The sequence below is a fragment of the Oryctolagus cuniculus genome, chromosome 4 (assembly GCF_051225735.1).
Source record: "Oryctolagus cuniculus isolate XC-2025 breed Fujian yellow rabbit chromosome 4, ASM5122573v1, whole genome shotgun sequence".
NCBI lineage: Eukaryota > Metazoa > Chordata > Mammalia > Lagomorpha > Leporidae > Oryctolagus > Oryctolagus cuniculus.
Genome location: NC_142870.1, coordinates 100,366,003 through 100,375,321, shown reverse-complemented (window position 1 = coordinate 100,375,321; position 9,319 = coordinate 100,366,003). Strand labels below are relative to the sequence as shown.

General features: G+C 45.0%; 1 pseudogene; it reads left to right on the top strand.

The window, feature by feature from the left end:
* Positions 1-5,464: 5,464 nt before the first annotated feature.
* LOC127483087 (small nucleolar RNA SNORA51) lies at positions 5,465-5,607 on the top strand (annotated as a pseudogene).
* The last annotated feature ends 3,712 nt before the right edge of the window (positions 5,608-9,319 follow it).

Sequence of the window (9,319 nt, the reverse complement as noted above, 5' to 3'; positions counted from 1 at the left end):
CTGGGGCCATTAACAGGGAGCAGTATTGGAAGTGGAGCAGCGGGGACACAAAGGAGTGCCCATATGAGATGCCAGTGTCACAGGTGGCAGCTTTACATGCCACACCACAATGCCTCTAATCTCCATAACTTTAAAGTATGCACTACTCAGAGCCCTCTTCCTACTTATAAAATTTTTGCCAACATTACCACTTTAAATCACCTTTCTTGGATTTCTCTGAATGTCTTCATATATATTTTTTTTAAGATTTATTTATTTATTTGACAGAGTTACAAAGAGAGAACAGAGGCAGAGAGAGAGAGGGGTCTTCCATCTGCTGGTTCACTCCCCAGATGGCCGCAACAGCCAGAGCTGCGCCGATCCAAAGCCAGGAGACAGGAGCTTCCTCCGGGTCTCCCACGTGGGTGCAGGGGCCCAAGGACTGGAGCCATCTTCTACTGCTTTCCCAGGCCATAGCAGAGAGCTGGATTGGAAGTGGAGCAGCCGGGTCTGGAACCGGCGCCCATATGGGATGCCAGCGGTTCAGGCCAGGGCGTTAACCCACTGCGCCACAGTGCCGGCCCCATATGTTAACCAAAATCTCCATTTCACTAAATTTATCACCTATGATCAGGTGATTGTTGAATTGTTACATGTATAGTATAAATAGGCATTTTTTTAAAAATTGACATTAAGGGCCGGCAATGTGGCATAGTGGTTAAAGCCGCCACCTGCAGTGCCGGCATCCCATATGGGCGCTGGTTCGAGTCCCGGATGCTCCACTTCTGAACCAGCTCTCTGCTATGGCCTGGGAAAGCAGTAAGAGATGACCCAAGTCCTAGGGTCCCTGCACCCACGTGGGAGACCCAGAAGAAGCTCCTGGCTCCTGGCTTTGATTCGGCGCAGCTCCGGCTTTTGCAGCTAATTGAGGAGTGAACCAGTAGATGGAAGACTCTCTCTCTCTCTCTTTCTGCCTCTCCTTCTCTTTGTAACTCTGACTTTCAAATAAATAAATCTTTAAAAAATAAAAATTGACATTCTTAATTTTTATATCTATTTATAAGACATTAAAGCTAATAAGCTCATTCCTGACACTTTTCCATTAATGTTATTTTCCTTGTTGTGTCCTAACTACATTTTGCAAGCTGTTTGTGTTTCCCAAACTACTGTAATTAACTTTAATGCCTAAAAAAAAAGCACTATATGTTACGTACATTTGAAAAAGCTAAAAAAAATGAAATGGCCAAATCCTCTTGGGAAGTAGATTGGCTTACCAAAAAGTCAATATTCATTAAGAATTAAAAATAAAGTCAACTGTTAATTCCAATGGAGAAGCAAATTTAGTCAGTTGAATTTACCCTACTGTTAACACAGTTTCATTTCTATAAATTAAAACTGAAATTTTGTAATATAAATTCCTATGCCTGTAACTTTTAACCTCACTTATGATGTTAAAGATAGGGTATCAAAAGAAATTTTTTAAGATTTATTTGAAGGGCCGGCACTGTGGTGCAGTGGGTTAACACCCTGGCCTGAAGCGCCAGCATCCCATATAGGCGCCGGTTCATGACCTGGCTGCTCCACTTCCAATCCAGCTCTCTGCTAATGGCCTGGAAAAGCAGTAGAAGATGGCACAAGTCCTTGGGCCCCTGCACCCACGTGGGAGACCCAGAAGAAGCTCCTGGCTCCTGGCTTTGGATCGGCACAGCTCCAGCCATTGCAGCTGATTCGGGCTGAACCAGCGGATGGAATACCTCTCTCTGTGTCTGCTTCTCTTCTCTCTGTGTAACTCTGCCTTTCAAATAAATAAATAAATCTTAAAAAAAGAGATTTATTTACTTGAAAGGCAGAGTTACAGAGAGAGAGGTAGAGAAAGTTCTTCCATCCAGTGGTTCACTCCCCAAATGGCAGAAACAGCCAGGCTGGGCCAAGCTGAAGCCAGGGCTTCTGGTTCTCTCAGGCGGGTGTAGGGGCTTACGCACTTTCACTGCTTTTCCAGGTGTATTAGCGGGGAGCCAGATCAGAAGTGGAGCAGCCAGGACTTGAACAGGTGCCCATATGGGATTCCAGCGTCACAGGCCACAGCTTAACCTGTTATGCCACAATTCTGGCCCCTTCATATTTTTTTTAAAGATTTATCTAATTTGAAGGTAATAATTAGAGAAAAGAAGAGACAGATCTATTTGCTGGTTCACTCAACAGATGGCTGCAGTGGCCAGCACTGGGCAAGGCCAAAACTGGGAGCCAGGAGCTTCTTCAGGGTCTCCCATGTGGATGGCAAGAGCCCAAAAACTTGGGCCATCTTGCCTGTTTCTCCCAAGCACATTAGCAGGGAAGCTGGATCAGAAGTGGAGCAGCTGGGACTTGAATCAGCATCTGAATGGGATCCAGAGTTGCAGGCAGCAGCTTAACCCACTAAGTCTCAATGCTGATGCCACAAGAAAGCTTTTATTAATGGCACTGAGTTTATAGATTTACATATTTTATGTATTAATTTAATTTTCCATAGATTAATTTTTTAAGATTTATTCATTTGAAAGGCAGAGTCACAGAGAGAAAGAAGGAGAAACAGAAGGAGAGATCTTTTATCCACTGGTTCAATCCCAAGCGGCTGCAATTGCCAGGGCTGGGCCAGGCTGAAGCCAGGAGCTAGGAGTTTCTTCCAGGCTCCCCCATGGATACAGAGGCCCAAGGACTTTGGCCATCTTCCTCTGTTTTCCCAGACACATTAGTAGGGAGCTGGATAGGAAGTGGAGCAGCTGGGACTCAAATTGGCACCTATATGGCATGTTGACACTCTAGATGGCAGCTTAACCCACTGCACCACAGCACCAGTCCCCATAAATTAGTATTTTAAGACACTATTCAAATCTAAGAGAAAAAGATGTGCATGTCTGTGGCTTAAAATATAAATTCCCAAAGTTAAAAGCAGTCACATGTCATTTTCATGTTTTTATGAAGCTGTATATTCAGTTTGAAAGTTTAGATGTGAAGAGTTTAAGAACCTTTCAAGCACTGTGGCATATTAGGTTAAGCCTCCACCAGTGGTGCCAGAATCCCTCATTGGCACCAGTTCAAGTCCTCACTGCTGCTCCGCTTCCAACACAGCTCCCTGCTAATGCACCTGGAAGGCAGTGGAAGATGGCCCAAATGCTTGAGCTCTTGCACCCATGTGGGAGACCTGGAAGAAGGTCCTGCAGCCATTTGGGGAGTGAACCAGCAAATGGAGGACTTCTCTCTCTAACTCTGCGTCTCAAATAAATAAATCTTTGTGAGGTTTTTTTATTATTATTATTATTTAAAGATTGTTTAGTTGAGAGGTAGGATTACAGAGAGAGAAAGGGAAAGACAGAGAAAGGTCCTCCATCGCTGGTTCACTCCCCTAATGGCCACAATGGCCGGAGCTGCCAGAGCTGGGCCTATCCGAAGCCAGGAGCCAGCAGCTTCTTCTGGGTCTCCCACGTGAGTGCAGAGGCTCAAGCACTTGAGACATCTTTCACTGCTTTCCCAGGCCATAAGCAGAGAGCTGGATCAGAAGAGGAGCAGCTAGAACATGAACTTGTGTCCACATGGGGTGCCAGAACTGCAGGTGGAGGCTTAGCCTACTATGCCATAGCGCCATCCCCAGTACATAAATATATTTTTTAAGAAAGAAGAACTCTTCAGAGTGTTTAGAATATACATACTGTTGATCTGAAAAGCAATTTTCTGGATGAATATTTGCCATATTACCAGTAACCAGAACTTCCTTTTCATTCTCTTTTTAGTAACATTGGAGTTAAACTGGTGACTACTGGAACCCAAAATGAACTTGTAAAAAGAAATTTTCTCATTCTAGAAACAACTTTCTCATTTGCAAAACAGGAATATTATATCCTAATCTAATTTAAGAGAAGTGATTACTTGGGACATTTTTAATTAATTCGGATGTTTTAATTAGTGTTATCACAACTTTTGAAAGTTTATTGTTTGTTTTTAGATAGGCAAATGAATCTTACCTGGATAATCTTTTATTTTTTCTTGTTAAAAATACAGAGTAACTTATTTCATGAAAAATGTAATGAAAAATACATACTTTTAATGAAAACTCAGAAGTTTTCTAGTTTTTTATATCTTAGGCAGATGGTGTCCACTATCGAAAAATATTGCAATTGAGGGGGCTGGCGCTGTGGAGCACTGGGTTAACACCCTGACCTGAAGCACCGGCATTCCATATGGGCACCAGTTTTAGTCCCGGCTACTCCTCTTCTGATCCAGTTCTCTTCTATGGTCTGGGAAAGCAGTAGAAGATGGCCCAAGTCCTTGGGCCCCTGCACCCACGTGGGAGACCTGGAAGAAGCTCCTGGCTCCTGGCTTTGGATCGGCACAGTTCCGGCTGTTGCGGCCATCTGGGGAATGAACCAACGGATGGAAGACCTCTCTCTCCCTCTGCCTCTCCTCTCTGTGTAACTCTGACTTTCAAATAAATAAATATTAAAAAAAAGAAAAATTTTGCAATTGAAACAATTGATAATTTTGGCTTTACTCCTCAGAGCAAAGCTGAGATCAGGAATTAGAATAATTTTCATCAAATGTATTTTCCAATTAATTTTTTTTTAATTTATTTAAAGTACAGAGAAAGGAAGGATACATGTCTTCCGTCTGTTGTTGAACTCACTAAATGCCTGCAACAGCAAGTGCTGGGCCAGGCTGAAGCCAGGAGCCAGAAACCGAATTCAGTCTCCCATATGAGTGTCAGGAACCCAAATACTTAAGCTATCATCACTGCCTCCCAGAGTGCACACTAGCAAGAAACTAGAATTGAAAGCAGAGTTGGGACTCAAACTCAAAATTCACTAACATAGGATGTGGCCTTCCCAAATTTGATCTTTACTGCTGCTCCAAGCACCCATACCCTATTTTCGAAGTTTTTGGTTAATTATCACTATCTTTGCAATTCTTCACCTTGTTTAGGTTTTCAGTAAGTATCCAGTTTTTTCCCAACCAACAAGGTGAGTTGCAATGGATTAAATGTTTGTGTCCTCCTAAAGGTCATTTTGAAATCCTGGTCTCCACTGAAATGGTATTAGGAGATTGGACCTTTGGAAAGTCAATAGGTCAAGAGGATGAAGCCCTCATGAATGGGATTAGTGCCCTTAGAAAAGAGACCCTAATGAACTATCTTATCCTTTTTCCATGCAATGGTATGAGAAGTCAGCCATTTGCAACCTGGAAGAGGGCCCTTAGGAGAACCCAACCATGCAGACACCCTGATCTCATACTTATAGCCTCCAAACCCGTAAGAAATTTCTGTTGTTTGTAAGCCACCAATCTATAGAACCATATTTTAGTAGCCTAAGCTAAAACACAATGTATATCCTTCCTTTAGTCTTCTCTCTATTCTCTAGACCTTTAAAATAAAGTAATTCCTTCATGTTATATAGCATACCACTTGCTTTTATGCTCTATAAATATTTTATGTATAAGTGCCTTAACAGTGGGTTGGGGCCTCCTGCTGTTTACCACAGGCTGAGTTCTTACACTGACTGTATAGAGGACTGTAAAGAGGAAGAAGAGCTGGCCCTCCCCATGTACACCTCAGCTAAGGCCTCGTCGTGCCTGGGCTGTATTCTGAGTGGGGGAACAAGGAGTTGAAAAAGATGAAAGAAAAAAAAAGTGGGTTGGCTAGGGTGAATTTTAAAATTTCACACGTGCCTATTTTAGATTTTAATCAGTACATCATGACAGATCTTCAATAATTGTTTTACATTTACAAAATTATGGCATTCCTGATGGCATTGATCCAATTCATTGGTGAGCAATGAAAATGCTGAAGTAGAAGGATCTAACCTTAAGTGAAATAGTGTTAAGTCTGGGTGGGTCCTCAATGATCTAGTGCATTTATAAAGTGCACACAGGACATATAAAATTTTTATATGGGATATAGTTTTTATTTCCATGGTTGTAAATTATATACTGTAAAATTCAACTAGCATGTCATGAGCATTTTAGTTTAGAATGAAACTGCTATGGATTGAACAGGATTTGGCTCCCTAAACTCATGCAGACATTTAAACAATGAAGTTTTATGTTAATGATGAATGGATTAGTTGGTTGTTGATAGATACTTGATTTAACTATGCCGTCTAAAGATAGGGCCTGTGGGAAGTGATTGGACTGGGTTGCATTGATAGGGTGGAGCCTTGATCCAATCATGATAACATAGGGAGAGGCTGCAGAGGGTATGTGAAGAATATGTTGGGCTTCCTGGTTCACTATGTGATCACCCTTCTGTCATCCTCTGGCCTCATCAGATGCCAAATAGCTTCTAGATGGAAAATAATGGCCCCAGTGCCATGATGCAGCAGGTAAAGCTGCTGAGTGCAGTGCCTGCATCCCATATGGGTGCCAGTTCGAGTCCCAGCTGCTCCACTTCCAATCTGGCTCTCTGCTATGGCCTGGGAAAGCAATGGAAGATGGCCTAAGTCTTTGGGCTCCTGCATCTTGTGGGAAACCCAGAAGAAACTCCTGGTTCCTGGCTTCAGATAGTTGCAGCTCCGGCTATTGCGGCCATCTGGGGAAAGAACCAGTGGATGGAAGACCTCTCTCTCTCTCTCTCTCTCTCTCTGCCTCTGCCTCTCTGTGACTCTGAAACTCTGCCTTTCAAATATATAAATACATCTTTAAAAAAAAAAAAAAGTGGAGCAGCTGTGCTTGAACCAGTGCCCATATGGGAGACCAATGTTTCAGGAGGTAGCTTTATTGCTACCCAACAACGCTGACCCCCACCCACTTAATTTTCACAAGTTACAATATAGGTATTATTAGTATTTGTGTTTTTTTAATATTTATTTTACTTGAAAGTCACAGTTTCACATAGAGAGAAGGAGAGGCAGAGGGAGAAAAAGAGAGGTTCTTCCATCCACTGGTTCACTCCACAATTGGCTGCAACAGCCAGAGCTGCACCAATCCAAAGCCAGGAGCCAGGAGCTTCTTCTGGGTCTCCCACACGGGTGCAGGGGCCCAAGCACTTGGGCCATCTTCTACTGCTTTCCCAGGCCGTAGCAGAGAGCCGGATGGGAAATGGAGCAGCCAGGACTCGAACCGGCACCCATATGGGATGCCGGCACTGCAGGTGGTGGCCTTAACCACTACACCACAGTGCTGGTCCCCAGTATTCGATTTTATAGATGATCCTGAGGCAAAACAGATGGAGTGGCTTCATCTGGGAAAAACATGACACTTGGAAGCTCTGGAAAGAAATCCCTAGGACAGGGGGCTATTGAGGCACAGAAGGTCAAGCCACTGCCTGCAACTTTGGCATCTCATGAGTGCCAGTCAAGTTACAGCTGCTACACTTCTGATCCAAATCCAGCTCCTTGCCAATGTACCTAGGAAAGCAGTGGAAGATGGCCTGAGTCCTTGGGCCCCTGCCACTCAAATGGATGGAGCTCCAGGCTCCTGGCTTTGGCCTGGCCCAGCTCTGGTCATTGCAGCCATTTGGGGAGTGAAGCAGTGGATGGAAGATCTCTCTTTCTCTCCCTTCCTCTTTACAACTCTGCCTCTCAAATAAATAAATAAATAAAAGTAAAAATCTTTTAATATCTACTTTTTAAAGATTATTTATTTTAAAAAAAGAGGCAGAGGCAGACACAGCGAGAGAGCAAGAGTGTGTATATGTGTGAGAGAGTGGTCTTCCATCTGCTGGTTCACTCCCCAAATGGCCACAATTGCTGGTGGTGGGCTGATCCGAAGCCAGGAGCTTCTTTGGGGTCTCCTATTTGGGTACAGGGGCCCAAAGACTTGGACTATCTTCTGCAGTTTTCCCAGGCCATAGCAGAGAGCTGGATCGGAAGTGCAGTAGCCAGGACTCAGACTAGCGCCCATATGGGATGCTGGTACTGCAGGCGGCAGCTTTACTAGTCCCAAATCTCTTAATATTAAAAGAGAGGGAGGGGGAGAGAGAGAAAAGACATCCCAGAATATTTTCTTGAGCCTTGAATAGCAGCAGCACTTTGATAGGGTTGTGAGAAACAGTCTGGGGTTGTGATGCTGACCCCAGATTTGCAGTTTAAGGGTGTAAGGTGTCTGGCGCATAACAGATCTTCCCAGGCAGACGAATCAATTTTTTTTTTTATTTTTTTTTTTTATTTTTGACAGGCAGAGTGGACAGTGAGAGAGAGAGACAGAGAGAGAAAGGTCTTCCTTTGCCGTTGGTTCACCCTCCAATGGCCGCCGCTGCAGCCGGCGCACCGCGCTGATCCGATGGCAGGAACCAGGATCCAGGTGCTTTTCCTGGTCTCCCATGGGGTGCAGGGCCCAAGCACCTGGGCCATCCTCCACTGCACTCCCTGGCCATAGCAGAGAGCTGGCCTGGAAGAGGGGCAACTGGGACAGAATCCGGCGCCCCGACCGGGACTAGAACCCGGTGTGCCGGCGCCGCAAGGTGGAGGATTAGCCTATTGAGCCACGGCGCCGGCTCAGACGAATCAATTAATTCACAGGCTTTTATTAGGATTCCGCTCCCGGGCAGGGTTCCCCGGTCCCAACAGAGCAACAGAGCGGGGGCCGGGGAAGTCGTGCATCAGATATTGGGAGAGCTTCTTTTATAGATTCAGGGCATGGGAGTTAAAGGTTGAGGCGGGTCTGATCCTCATGGTTGACCTTTAGGTACCCGCAGGGACCCTGACAAGGACTTTTCTTCCCCGGAAGTACAGGTAGGGACTTCTCCATTCCTGGAAGTACAGGCCTTCCTCCTTGCGGATCCCAAAGCTACCAAAGGGCAGCTTAACTACAAAGTTTAAGGATAGTAGCCAGGGCCAGCACTGTGGCACAGCAGGTAAAGCAGTTGCCTGCAGTGCTGGCATCCCATATGGGAGCAGGTTCAAGTTCCAGCTGCTCCAATTTCAATCCAGCTCTCTGCTATGGCCTGGGAAAGCTGCAGAAGATGGCCCATGCCTTTGGCCTTCTGCACCCATGTGGGAGATATGGAAGGAGCTCCTGGCTCCTGGCTTCAGCTCGGCCCAGTCCCGGTTGTTGCTGCCATTTGTGGAGTTAACCAGCGGATGGAGGAGCTCTCTGTCTCTCCCTTTCTCTCTCTGTAGCTGTGCCTTTCAAATAAATAAATTTAAATAAAATAAAAAATAAAAACAGTAGCCAAGGACACACCAAGTTTCAGGTCTGACGTGTAAAGTAATTACACACATACAGGGTGAGAGGTACCCCAGAGAGGCAATCACACAAACACAGATGTCCCTTCTGTCTCACGACGTCCTAACCCTACCTCACTCCACCTCCTTCTCCCTAAGGCAGCCATGACAGTCAGCTACGCCTAAGATGGACAGAGCTTTAGGGAACTTCG